The sequence below is a fragment of the Coenobita brevimanus genome, chromosome 15 (genome assembly GCF_032717465.1).
Source record: "Coenobita brevimanus isolate Jiangsu-jjx chromosome 15, ASM3271746v2, whole genome shotgun sequence".
NCBI lineage: Eukaryota > Metazoa > Arthropoda > Malacostraca > Decapoda > Coenobitidae > Coenobita > Coenobita brevimanus.
Genome location: NC_136968.1, coordinates 19589183 through 19603579, shown reverse-complemented (window position 1 = coordinate 19603579; position 14397 = coordinate 19589183). Strand labels below are relative to the sequence as shown.

Here is a 14397-nt window from a genome sequence, read left to right as displayed (position 1 = left end):
TATACTAGCTACTCATGCAGCTTCGGTGCTTTCGAGTGATTCAGGTACAGTACTGAGTTACTATAGTGCATGTACAGTAATCCTAAATTGCATTTACCACATCTGCATGTCAACCCATATTAGTTTGCATTCATGTCATCAAGATTGTTTACACAATACCAGTAACAGGGAGATTCATTCATTCATTGCCAGACGCCATGTATCCCAAACGGGGTGGCCAAGGGCTTAGAGTTAATTGTTTTACAGGGAGGGGCACTAATCCTCCACCAACCCCACTTGACACGTAGGGAGAACGTTATGCCAACAGTATCTGGTGTTCCCAGGCGGTCACCCATCCAAGTACTAACCAGACCCAACGTTGCTTAACTTCGCTGATCGGACGGGAAGCGGTGTACTCAACGTGGTAATGATATTAACTTCTGTAACAGGTGAAATCAGCAATGATATACAGTATCGACCACTTCTCAAACATTCCTTGCTGAGGCTTCACAAATGACAGATCCTGAATTTGGTATGTCTGTGATTTGAGGAAAGGCTTAAGGTGTTGAAAATAAAGATAGCCCAGTTATACAGTCTTGCATCATGTGCTTATATACTGTATACCCATTACATCCAATAGGGAAGATAATATGAATGTCACTGAACCAACAGTTTAGATTTACAGTAGACATAAGTCCTTACTGTCCACAGTTAGGTTTCTAGGATATAAAAGTTTTATCTGATGTCTTGTTCCCTAGCTAGTATTTAACTGTACATCTTTATTAATCACTTTGGTTGGTTAATTTCAATTTTAGTATGTGTACCATTTACTTCACACAGGCACCTTAAACTGGAATGTGACACATGTGGCAAAATCTTTGGATCATGTGAGCTGGGGAACTTGCGGTGGGGACAGAGGTATGTTCCTATCCATAAAACAACAAATGAATAAAAAATAAATAATTTTCCATATTTTCAGTAATGATATCAGTATGATATCTCCCAGTGCTTTGGAGATCATCATAGCACTGTGCTAGTTGTAATTATTTATTCGTATGTCGCATTACTAGGTATGTGGTCAATAAAAATAAGAATATATCCATCCATCGATCATCCAGTCCTACATTGCCCCATGAAGAGCATAGGAGCCCAGGGCTAAGCAAGTTGGTCCTGACATTTAAGATGAGAGTGACCAGCCTCACTCATCCCTGAGAGGCATCATGTGAGCAACAAACTCCAACTACCCCTTGGATATAAACCTACACAGGCTCAGTCCGACTGGAGTACCGTAATTACCCACTTAACCATCAGGCGCCATAATTTGGTTATATGGTTACCACCCAGCGTAGTAAATGGTTTCCTGGTGTACAGGAAACCATTAGGCTTGTTACTCAATGTAAAGTCACCCACAGGCAGAAGGAAGAGGAAAGTATGAAGGAAAGAAAGATAAAAGAGGGACCGTAAATCACCCGTAGGGAGAAGGAAGAGGAAAGAATGAATGAAAGACAGAAGAGGATGGAAGGAAAGATGGATGGAGGAGAGGAAAGGGCAGACACCCAGGAGCAGCACTACATCGAATGAGTGGATGGTGAGCGCCCTCATCTACCAGAACAAGAATATATTTCATTATATAATACTGTTTAAACATAATTTTCAGGAATCATGTTAATTGTATCCTGCGTTTCTTCTTGTATTTCATGGCTTTATACACCAAATTGAACTTTATTTGTGGTTCTCCCACTTTACACATATCATGAGTGATGTCCTTTACCTTCATAATACAGTTTCAACCTTTATCTTCATGCACTCGACTCATTTTATGAATAGCATGTGATATTGTATACATATTTCAGATGCTGTGAGACAGGTGGAACCTTTTCTGACGACCTCAACAGATCCCTCTCCTTCGTCTTGCTATGGAGTGGTGTCCCTTACTTCCAGTCAGCTAGTGTCAGTCGGCTCAGATCGCCCCATTTCTCCAGCTTGTGACCTTGCTGTCTTCCCTGAACGGGATGGTCTTGTGTTCCGTCCTGAATGTGATGTTCTTGTGTCCCCTTCTGCATGTGGTGGTCCTGTGTGTCTTCCTGCATGTGGTGGTCCTGGGTCACCTTCTGCATGTGATGGTACTGTGTTTCCTGAATGTGGGAGTCTTTTGTCTCCTAGATGTGATGACCCTGTCCTCCTGGATGTGATGGCCCTGTGACTCTTCCTGCATGTGATAGTCATGCATCTCCTGGATGTGATAGTCTACAGTCCACTGTATGTGATGGTCGTGCATCTCCTGTATTTGGCTTTGATGTGCCACCTGTGTTGGACCATCATGGTACATGTTCACCCATCCTTCGTGTGCATGGCATGTAATGTATGTGAAGTAACGAGTTTCCGTAAAAAGCGTAGGTAATGACAGACCTGGATCAAGAGGTGGTGGAGCCTTGTGGCACAGCATGTTGTGGAGGGTCTCCTAGCATGTCAGATTCCCTAGATGTCAGGTAAAATACTAGGGATTCTGCAGTACAGTATTCAGAAACTGTGCACGTTTGAAATCACGGCTTTGCTCCATTCACAGATGAATATGTTATTTCAGGCAAGACTGAGTGTTTTAGGATAGGTTCAGTAAAGAATTGGTCTTTATTTGTAAAGGTTTTTATCTTTATAGATATCCACTCCATTTGAAAGCAATACTTTGCTTGTACAATACACTGCAATTTTTTCACATTTTCGGGGTATGGAATTATAAATATCAGTACAGTATCCACTCTGTCTTATGAGGACCCCTTTCGTGTGAAGGCCCAAGGGCTATAGACCCAGTAGCCTCCCATTCATCTGGCCCTGGGTAAAAACTATAAATTTATCAGTGAACATTTATTTTATGTCTGGAAATTCCCTTCCATATGTAGACTGCAAGAAATGTATATGAGAAAAATAACTGAGGCTGCCTAATCTTTGCATGCCTCTTTTCATTTATGAGATGGGTCTCTTATTTCATCCTACATGTATTTGCCTGTATGCAGTAGAATATATACTATTTTCATTGCAGTTCTCTTATGACAAATATGTATTTGTGGTAAACTGCAGTACTGAATGTATATAATAAAATCATCTTCCATTTGTGATATTGTAGGTAAAACAAGTCCAAGAAAACCCAGGGTCACCTCCAACCTTCTGCAGTCCAAGCTGCGTATCAAATGGTTATTGGCAGAAGTAAAGTCATTAAAGAAGGTGAGACCTGCACATGTTAAATGTCTGCAGCCTGCAGAGATAATTATGCAAGCAGCAAAACACCTAACTGGGGTACAATTAAACTTTTTAAAATCTCAGATGAGGTTAGCAGGAGTAAGGCAAAGAGGAAGGCAGTACACAAAATTTGATAGGTCTGTTGCATTAGGACTGTACCATAGAAGCCCTAAGGCCTATATGTCTAAAATGTTTGTTCTGCCAAGCACAAGGTTTGCTGAGATCATGGGTTCATAATGTTAACTTTACAACAGGATGGAATGATAATGTGTTTCACCTATTAAAGGAAAAAGCACAAACTATGGATACCAGAGACAGGGTTTGCAGCTTAATGTTTGATGCAATATCCATAAAGAGTGGAATGTAGGCTACTATAACATTAGCAAAGATTAAGTTGATGGTGTTGAGGATTTAGGAATGTATGGCAAACCAGAAAAGTTAGCAAAATATGGCTTGGTTTTTATGGTATGAGGACTGACCAAAAAATGGAAGCAGACCCTTGGGTATTTTTTATTCAGTACATCTATTACACCTGAAACCCTACAGAGGATGATCACTGACTGCTCAGGTAAATTACAAAAATCAGACCTAATACCCAAGATTGTCATATGTGATCAGGATGCATGCCATAGGACTGCCTTTTCAAAATTCAACATTACACCTTTATCACCAACCATTCTGCATAATGATGAGCCTTTATGGGGAGGCGTGGCTCAATCGGTAGTAGGTAGCCTGCAGTCCTAACGGACCCAGGTTCAAATCCCGGCTTGGGCAGGGAACAGTTTAAGGATTTGAATTTCATTAAATCATGCTTTACTGATCTACCAGAAGACCCGCCGACATGTAAAAATACCCCTAGCATGTATTCAATATGAACGGTGGGTGTTAGCGCCGAAGTGGTGACATGTAGAGGTGTATGGTATGTAGGAGGACTGCTGGGCCTTCATAACAGGCTCTGAAGCCTTTGCCCTGAGTCGGACACACACACACACACACACATTGCTACCTGGTGCGTCCCCGGGTGGCGGATAGGGGAAGGCCTTGTAGATATACGAGGTACCATCTTAGACGGCGTGGACCATGGGACCCCCTATAAATATATAGGGCTCCACCGAATATAACGAATAATATGGCACAAAAATTACATCTCACCAGAAATTATTTGCCACAATCCTCCCAACCAAACATGAGTTCTATTGCAAATGATTTGACGGGCGTTCCTGTTGGATTATCGTCTACTAAAGGTCCAACCGCACTGCCTCCTGTGCTTACGGGCAGTGTGCCACCGAAAGTGAGTAGGCACTGCGTTGGAAAATTAGACTCTTGGATGTTAAACAAACTGAAATCGATGAAGATCTATGCATACAATGTAAGAAGCCTCACAGAAGATTACAAACTTGATAACCTGATGACTGAACTGGAAAACATTAGTTGGGATATTGTAGATTTGAGTGAGATCCACAGAAAAGAAGAAAAAGTAATTCAGCTCGAAGACAGCAAACACCTATTTTACTACAGAGGAAAGGAAAATGAAAGAGTTAGTGGTGTAGGATTTCTAATTAACAGAAATCTTGCAGACAACATTGTTAAATTCAGCAGTGTATCCGACAGAGCAGCATTTGTTGTCATTAGACTATGCAAAAAATATACCATGAAAGTCATACAAGTATATACACCAACTTCTCAAAGCCCAGATGAAGAAACAGAAACATTCTATGATGACATCTCCCAGATTATGGAAGAAGAAAAGACAACACAATTCATGGGAGACTTCAGTGCAAAAGCTGGGAAGTCGGAAAATGGAGAAACATGTATGGGAAAATTAGGAGTGGGAGAGAGGAATGAAAGAGGAGAAATGCTGGTAAATTTTGCTGAAATGTTTAACATGAGAATAATGAACACATTCTTCTACAAAAGAACAGGGAGAAAGTGGACCTGGAGAAGCCCAAATGGAGAATCAAAGAATGAAATCGACTTCATTATAGCAGATAAGAATAACACGATCACAAATGTCGCAGTTATCAACAAAGTAAATATAAGTAGTGATCATAGAATGGTGGGTTGCACAGCCAGATTCAATTTCAGAAATGAAAGAAAGAAGATAATTAAAGATAAAAAGATATGCCCAGCAATAGTAAATGAAAACAAAGCAGCCCTTCAGTTGGAAATAAGGAACAGATTTCAGGCTCTAAGTAATGCTGAATGTGACATTGATGAGCTGAATGACAGACTAACAAAAGTGCTAAGAGAATCAGCAGAGGTAGTAGGAAAACCTAAAACAACCAAAGCCAAGAAGTATTAAGAAAAGACACTCGAGCTTATGAAAAAACGAAAGGAAATGAAAGTAAAGACAAAGAAAGACGAAACAGAACGAGCAGAATTAAATAAGCTTATCAACAAAAGACAAAGAGAAGAAAAAAGAAAGAGAAACATGGATCAGATTAAAGAAACCATGAAAAATGGAAAAAAGTCTGAAACAGGTCCGAAGTAAAATGGCACTAGGAAAGCAACAAATGACATCACTGAGAGAAAAAAACGGTGAAACCATTAAATGCAGAGATAAGATGGTGAAGAGAGTTGATGAATTTTACAAAGAATTGTATGCACCAAAGACAGTAGTACCAATAGCTAACTTTTCAGTTGACACAAGTGAAATACCTGATGTAACACCAGACGAAGTAAATAATTGTCTTAAAAATATGAAAAGAGGGAAGGCTCCGGGAGAAGATGGAACAGTAACAGATTTACTGTTGGATGCTGGAGTAGAAGTACAAAATAGGCTTGCTCACTTATTTACCCACTGTATAAAACGGGAGAAAATTCCCAGAACATGGTGTAATGCAATAGTTATATTACTCCACAAAAAAGGTGACTCAAAAGATCCTAGTAACTATCGACCCTTTAGCTTCTTATCAGTCATTTACAAACTCTTCATTAAAGTCTTTACGAGCAGAATAACAACAATTTTGGAGGAACACCAACCTCGTGAACAGGCAGAATTCCGAAGCGGGTATTTGACCATTGATCATCTACATACAATGAATCAGCTAATTGAGAAAACTACAGAATATAATAAACCATTGTGCTTAGGTTTTGTTGATTACGAAAAGGCTTTCGACTCAGTGGAGCACATAGCAATTATAAACTCATTGCGAGAACAAGGGGTGAATGAGAACATTGTAAACCTGCTCGAAAACATATATAAAGAGGGAACTGCTACAGTTAAATTACATAAGGACTCAGAAAAAATTAAGATTGAGAAGGGCGTGCGTCAGGGAGATACAATTTCACCCAAATTATTTACAGCATGCCTAGAAAGTATTTTCAGAAAGCTAGACTGGGCAAACAAAGGAGTGAACATTGATGGAGAAAAGCTAAACCATTTAGGATTTGCAGATGACATTGCCCTAATCTCAGAAACAGCGGAGGCATTGCAAGAAATGTTAAATGACCTGAACAGAGAAAGTCTGAAAGTAGGACTGAAGATGAACCGAAGTAAAACTGATGTTTAATACACAAACACCAAAGAGCGTTATCCGAATAAGCGATGAAATTCTTGAAGAAGTTAAGGAGTACAACTACTTGGGACAAATACTAAAATTAACGAAAGATCATGATAGCGAAATAAAAAGACGCATTACAATTGGATGGAAAGCTTTCGGTAAACACAGAGACATTATGAGAAGTAGCTTGCCAGTTTGTATGAAACGAAAAGTATAAAACGAATGTATAATTCCAGCTATGACGTATGGTTGTGAGACCTGGAAACTGACAAAATCAATGGAAAATAAATTAATTCGTTCTCAGAGAGCAATGGAAAGGTCAGTGTTGGGAATATCTCTATGAGACAGGAAAAGATCCACTTGGGTGAGAGAGCAGACTAAAGTCAAGGATATTATGGAAGTTACAAAAGAAGAGAAATGGAGGTGGGCAGGCCATATAGCAAGAATAAGGGATAACCGATGGAGTAAGAGGCTGACGGACTGGACACCAAGAGATTGTAAGCGTAGCAGAAAAAGGCCAGACAGGAGATGGAGAGATGAGATAGGGAAATTTGCAGGGAAAACGTGGCAAAGATTGGCTCAGTCTAGGAATTCGCGGAAAAAGTTGGGGGAGGCCTTTGTTCAGCAGTGGACTAGTTATGGCTGATGACATACATATATATATATATATATATATATATATATATATATATATATATATATATATATATATATATATATATATATATATATATATATATATATATTTCATGTACGACTCTCTTCATTTGATCAAAAGTATCATAAATAACCTTATGAGATATAACATTGGAACTGATAATGAAACTGTAAACTGACAGTATACTGAAGAGTTTTATGTAAAGGATAAATCAATGAGTATCCTCTTGGCACCAAAATTAAGTGACAAGCATATATACTGCAATACCTTTGAGAAAATGAGAGTAAGCTTTGCAACCCAGGTACTGAGTAGAGCTGAGTAGAACTGGCATTGAAACACATTCAGCTCTTGGAGCTCTGCCAGTTGAAGCTGCAGCCACAGCAAAATTCATAAAGAAAATGGATATGCTGTTTGACATTTTTAACTGTGGCCACGTAAATCATTACAGAACCAGTAAGTGCACGTTTAATAATTCCAGTTTGTTGCAGTAGGCTGATCTTGATGGTTGGGTAAATCTTGGACAGTGCTAGGAGCGCGAAGGACTTTGCAGGGGACTCAATATATCATCTCTAAAAGGTCTACGGGAGGACCTGCACAAGAACTATGGTTATCAGTATCTTTTAACAAATCGCTTAAATCAGGATTGCCTAGAAAACCTTTTCAGTATTATCAGGAATTCAGGAGGTAATAGTGGTTTGCCTACTGCACCAAATTTGCCAACCAGCTGAAGAATATTGTCACAAACAGTTTTACGCAATACACTGCTGGGGGATATTGTGCAGATGGCAGTACACAATTTCTACAGTCTCTGGATCCAACATTCACAAAAGAAAGACAGTCACATCTTGGTCCTGTCACAAAGATATCAAATTTGGAGGATGAGATAGAAGGGTCAGTGCATTTATTTGATAAGGAAGTTGACGAGATTATACCCTGCGACGTTGATTTGCAAGCAGTTTCTGTGGAATCCATACCTGTAGGTGAGGAGGAACAACATAGACATTCAGAGTTATGCTCGCTGAGTGTGCAAACAAGTCTTGGCATGATGGTTCTTACAGAATCACGGTCTCAGAATATTTTGCCTCATTTAATCCATTTGAGACAGAAGATTCCTGAATTACATCTCTTGGACAGTATCTTTCTACCTTCCATCCATGTTGTGACTGTGCAGACGAGTGGCAGTGCAATACAATAAATGAAAATGCACTAAAATATTTATCTGGTTACATGTGCCACAGACTTCTCAGAATCCATGACTGCAGTATTTGTAAATTAAACATACTTGGTAGGTGTAATTTGACATCTTCATCAAATGTATTCCTCAACAGAAAGGGAGGTAATAGATCAGACTTACTATGCACACCAACAAATTGTTTTATTAACATAGTTAGACAGTGGGAACATATATTTAAAGATAAAGTTAATGAATTAATATACAGGGATGGTGTGAAAGTTTTGCCAAATTATTAAGTCAAGTGCAGACAGTGTCAACATCTCGTGTCCTGGAATAAATGAGAGATTGACTGACATTATTGTAAGGATGAGACTCCACTATCATATTACATTTTATAACAGGGATATAAGAAGAAAATGTCTGTTTGCATTTGTGCTTGGCAGAACCAGATGTACCAGCAGCAGAAAAATGCAAAAAATAATGCATCTGACTACTGTATTCCAAGAAAGTGGCTGGTGCCATGAAGAACGCCTTGACAGGAAGTAGAGGTCTGAATGTGGTGGCGGCAAGCTTGCATTATGGAGTTTTAGTGCCTATTCTAACATACGGATGTGAGACTGGTGTGGCATAAAAATAGAAAGTCAAGAGACGTAAGGACAGTGGAAATGGAACTGTTGAGGAATGTGTGTGGACTGCGGAGAGTGGATAGGATAAGGAATTGTGAGTGATGAAAGATGCGGAATAAGGAGGTCTGTATACACCAAAGCTGAAGAGAATGTACTTACATGGTATGAGCACGTAGAGAGTATGGGGGTGAAGAGAATAATGAAAAGGGTATAGCTAAGCGAATTTAAAGATGCAAGGCAGTAGGCCGAGAAGTTGGATATTTATGTTAAATCATCATAGGAAAAACAGAGGTAGAAGGTAGCGAGGCTAGGGAACAGACAAACAATTGAGCTGGCTAAATAAATTTCGTGCAGAGAGGTGTAAGGCAGCTGTTTGGCACCCCGTTTTAACTTGACAGTCATCGTATTGACTCTGTCACATAGGTGTGTGCCAAGCTACATGCGGAATGTGTTTTGACCTTTCAGATGAAGCCGGGATTCTGGAGGCATGAATGATGAGTGAATGGTGGTGTAGATTACTGAACAGTGCAAACTTGGTTAGTATCTTGTCCTCTCAAATATTTTCTGGGTTTTTGAACCCCTACCTTAACACACCATGGGGAGAGAAAGGATGTTTGGATGTTTATATTGATGATGATGGTGATAATGATGATAATTATGCTGATGATAATGATGATGATGATTATCATTATTATATTATTCCAAGTCCATAGTGTATATATTTATTTATTTTTCACAGCCCTGTCTTTAATGGGGAGGTACTTATGGAGAACACTGGTATGTATTCGCTGTGTTTTATAGGCTATGCGTTCATTAAAAGGTTTTTATGTGTTCTCTGCATGTTAAAAGAGTACAGCGCATGCACTGATTCAAGACTTTTAAATGCCAAGGCACCTCAGTGTCATTTCATACATGCTGTCTGCTTTTACCTTTCTTTTAGGTATGCATTCTTTTCTCTCGGTTTCTTTTTATTTATTTGTTTATTTTGTTTATAATGTAACCATTGATAAGCATATCTTTGACCAGGAATTTCAATGCTTATACTGTATGTTTCCATGGTTTTCTTCTTTTTGCTAACTGGTTATGTTCATGTATGGTGTACGCCATTCTAATGAACTGATCTGAAATGCTTAGTTGTAAAGGTATACAGAGTACATTTACTGTTCTGTACAACAGAGGGACACACCTTTTTCAACAAATAGAGAAATAAAAAAGTTAATTACGTTTTACTTCTTCAACTACCAGTCTGTTGTCTTTTTGTGTGTTCAAGTATGGTGTATACCAATCTTTTGCTGCTTAGGCATTCCTGGTTTATTCTTTTATATGTTTTCATGTGTGCTTTACACCATTCTATTTTGCTGCTGAGGCATTCTTGGTATTGGCTTTTGTGTATTTATGTGGTGTACACCATTCTAGTTAGCTGCTTAGGTATTCCTGGTTTATTGGCTTCTGTGTGTGTTCATGTATGGTGTACACCACTCTAGTTTGGTGCATCCTGTTTTGCGGGTTTTTTTGCTTTCAGTAGTGAAATACCCGCCGTAACAGCAGAACACCGCCGAAACGTCACGACCCCCACCCCAGGAGATCACGGAGGGGCTTTGAGGGCGCGTGCATCATCCAGGCAGTATGGGCATATGTCCCCTACTACATTGCGCCCTTATTCCCCGCAACAGACCCAGCGGGGACTGTTCAGTGCGAGGGCACTACCCTCCTGCCGAACCAGCTCTCGACAGGTTCGGGATGGGTCTCAAAGCACAGTCCCGAGCAGCGTCCCTGTGACGGCCTCCAGCTGCAAAACCAGAAGACGGCCTCTAGCCGCTCCCATAATAGTGACGGCCTCAGCCGCACACAAAACATGACGGCCTCCAGCCACACATCAAACGTGACAGCCTCCAGCCACACACCAAAAACGTGATGGCCTCAGCCACACAACCATAGAGACAGCCTCCAGCCGCCCAGGTGCAGCTCGACCCCCCCCCATTCCCGCAGAAACCAGCGATGGCCTCCAGCTGCATGTTGGGAGAGACAGGTATGCCCCCTCTCTTTCTGCAGCTGCCCGTGGGAGTATGACACAGGTGACGGCCTCCAGCTGCACCAGCAGGCAGGTGATGGCCTCCATGTGCACCTTGATTGCATGTCACTTCCCTTGCAGGACACAGGTGACGGTGTTCAGCCGCACCCATGGTTAGGTGATGGCCTCTGCCCGCACCTTGCCTATAGTCCTGTTTGGAAGTTGGGCCTCGGTGACGGCCTCAGCCGCACTGACAGAGAAGGGATGGCCGCTAGTCACCCTCCCCCTGTTGCCTACGGGCCCTCGGCAGTGGCTTCCAGCCGCACCAGGGAGAGGCATCACCACCAAAGCCTCTCACCCCCTGTGACTTCCCAAGCGAAGGACACCCTCGCCCGGCTCACCCCTCCTGCAACCAAGCAGGATGTTCCTCTGCTCCTCCCTGCCAAGGCAGCCCCAGGAGGAACCTCCCTGCCTACAGGAAGTGTGGTGAGGTCCTGTGCTGTCCCAGGGAGTGTGTGCCATGCAGCCGGTGCCCGTGGGAGATGACCAGCTGATGGACTCCTGTCGGAGGAGACGCTGCAGTTTGACCCTGACGGCGGCAAGACGAAAGGGATACCACAGATGCCGAACTCCCTGAGGCACCCGTACAACCCCTGGGTGCCCCCTTTCCAGCCCCAGGCAATGGCAACCTTCTCAAAGTACGCGCAGACAAGCATGCCTGCTCGCGCTGTTTGGTCCAAGCCCTAAGGACCAGACTACCCCACCAGGCCCCATGAGTAGAGGGCTTCTCATCATGCCCGACCACAGCTCACAGCAGACGACGTCACCTTTGAGGGTCGTCCCATGGCCCTTGAAAGAAGGGACACCAGACAGGATCCCTCCAGTACCTGGCCGTTACCTGGAGATCACCCTGCCCCTGCAGCCTGGCTGGAGTTCCCAGGCACGAAGGTTGTAATTCCGATAATATACGTGTAATGTTGTTGCCTAGAGTTTTTGTCTTGCTCTTGTCATTGTGGATTCTAGCTCCGATCTCGAAAGAGGACCCCAGCGATATCACAGGTGTTTCTAGGCGAGAAGTCACCCTTAAAACACCTAACATAACAAGTAGGTTCATGTTTTTGAAACCTAGTGTAGGCCACTATGCCTGCAATGCTTATTTGGGATGCTATATCACACATCAGAGCCAATCATTGTTATGCATAATGCATGTAGTATCCAGGTGGTTGTTGGAAATCCTATTTATATACTGGTGATAGAAAAGGTATGTGCTTAATATGCTATTAATTGCAGCACACCAGCGCAGATATGAACCTGCTATACGTCAAGTGGCTGGTTGGTGCTACCTGGGAACCTACCGTAGTACGGTGTAGAATTCTATGAATGAACCTCATCACTTGTAACGGTGATCCCGGTTGGCTGCTTGATTTTGTGGTGTAGTTGTTATGCAAAAAGGAATAATCTTCGACAAATATGTAAGAATATTTATGTGAAATGATTATTTTTACTAGCGTTCCTTACAAGCTTTTTTTTCTTGAAGGTGTGATAGAATTTAATTAGAAAGAAAACACCAGATTCGGCAGTATCTTAGTCCCAGGATTACCACACGATATCGTAGGGCCAGCATGAATATAATACTGGTTATTAGAATTCAATGAAAATGTCTTTCACAATAGGTAGATTAATACATTCTTATTGTTAAAGCACCTGGTGCCATAATACAATGGAGGTAACTGACTGAAATTAAATAGTGACAACTGTTTACCATCTTGCTACTGTATGCCACCTCCACCACAGCAGGGTGGAGGCCCTTCGTGTCAGGGTGACCAACTGTTCCATCCCATATCACCTAGACATACGATGCACTTCTATATTAAAACGAAATTCATTAGTTAGCGACCTCATTATGTTTCCCATAATACAGGCAATGTTACTATGAGGTGTAAGGGCCAAGGCTAGCAGATCAAACCCTGCTTGAGCCCTCTATGAAAGTGATACATCTTCATGCATTATTACTAGTATAGCCTGTTTGATATGTAACAAAGAATATTTGGTGGAAAATAATGTTAATAATTCTCCAAACGATAAAATATAAACACTAAATTGTTACTTTCTCTCACATGTATCGGATGAAAGCTGTGTAAAGAGAACACTAAAGTGATTGTTTCATCAACCTGCAACCCTTCACCTTAAAACTTATCACACCAAAATAAATTCGAGATATGATTCCCATGCATGTGGTTCATAATATCTTTAGCTACTGGTGAACCAAATTTTCATATCCATTGATATCACTCCCATTCATATTGATAAATCATCAAAATCATTAACAACGCCAACTGCCTAATTGTCAAACATCCGGATTAACATCTCACATTTCCCACTTTATCAGTTTGCTGTCATAAATTATTTCCTCCCTCTCTGTGCCTGCTTCTATGGCTGTCCCGTCTCCTATGTTGTATGACGTGCCACACGATTTTGTTGTATCTTCATGACCATAAACATTTTGTAACTGGTGTGCATGTTTGCTCTATCTGCATGGACTAGTAGCTGGAAAAAATCAAGGAGCAAATGTTTTCGTTATCATTTGCTTTTTGCACAATGGACACAACCGTAGCAACAGCGATTCCATAGCATCTTATCATAATATTAGTCACTCGCACTACTCGCATTTTATCACCCATCTCTCCCACATTCCACAGTTGTCACCTCTGTCATGCCTACCCTTCTTATTACCTCCCACCACTACGACTTCTTGAAATCCTGATTGTCTCACCACTAACTCTCCCTATAAAACCATGATAGGTAGCTTATATAACCGTATGTTATTGTATTAGTCTTATCATGGTCTGACCCTTGTCTCAAGATGCAAGGATGATAGCCATTAATATTTTAATCTGTGTGTTGGGAAGAATAGCCTGCCTCTGTGTCTGCACCATACTAAATATCAGGGGAGGCATATATGACAATACTTGCTAGTGTTAAGCATAATTATTTCCTTAAGGATTTTTCACATAGCATGTATAACATGATTAAGAGATACCATTACGTGTATTAGCAAGAATGGAAAGCATGACGATGGAATGAGTGTTTTTGGTATGAACTGAGTTAACGAGGGGGCAGACGTCGATGGTTAGGCAGTTGGTGTTATTGATGATGATTCTGATGCTTTACAAAATATGTGAATGGGAGTGATATCAATGGATATGAAAATT

At 41.2% G+C, this 14397-nt stretch overlaps 1 non-coding gene across 1 annotated transcript; it reads right to left on the bottom strand.

Annotated features, from left to right (window-relative positions):
* Positions 1–298: 298 nt before the first annotated feature.
* LOC145390834 (5S ribosomal RNA) lies at positions 299–417 on the bottom strand. The gene has a single exon (XR_013895746.1). It is a non-coding gene; the product is annotated as a 5S ribosomal RNA (ribosomal RNA).
* Between the last annotated feature and the right edge of the window lie 13980 nt (positions 418–14397).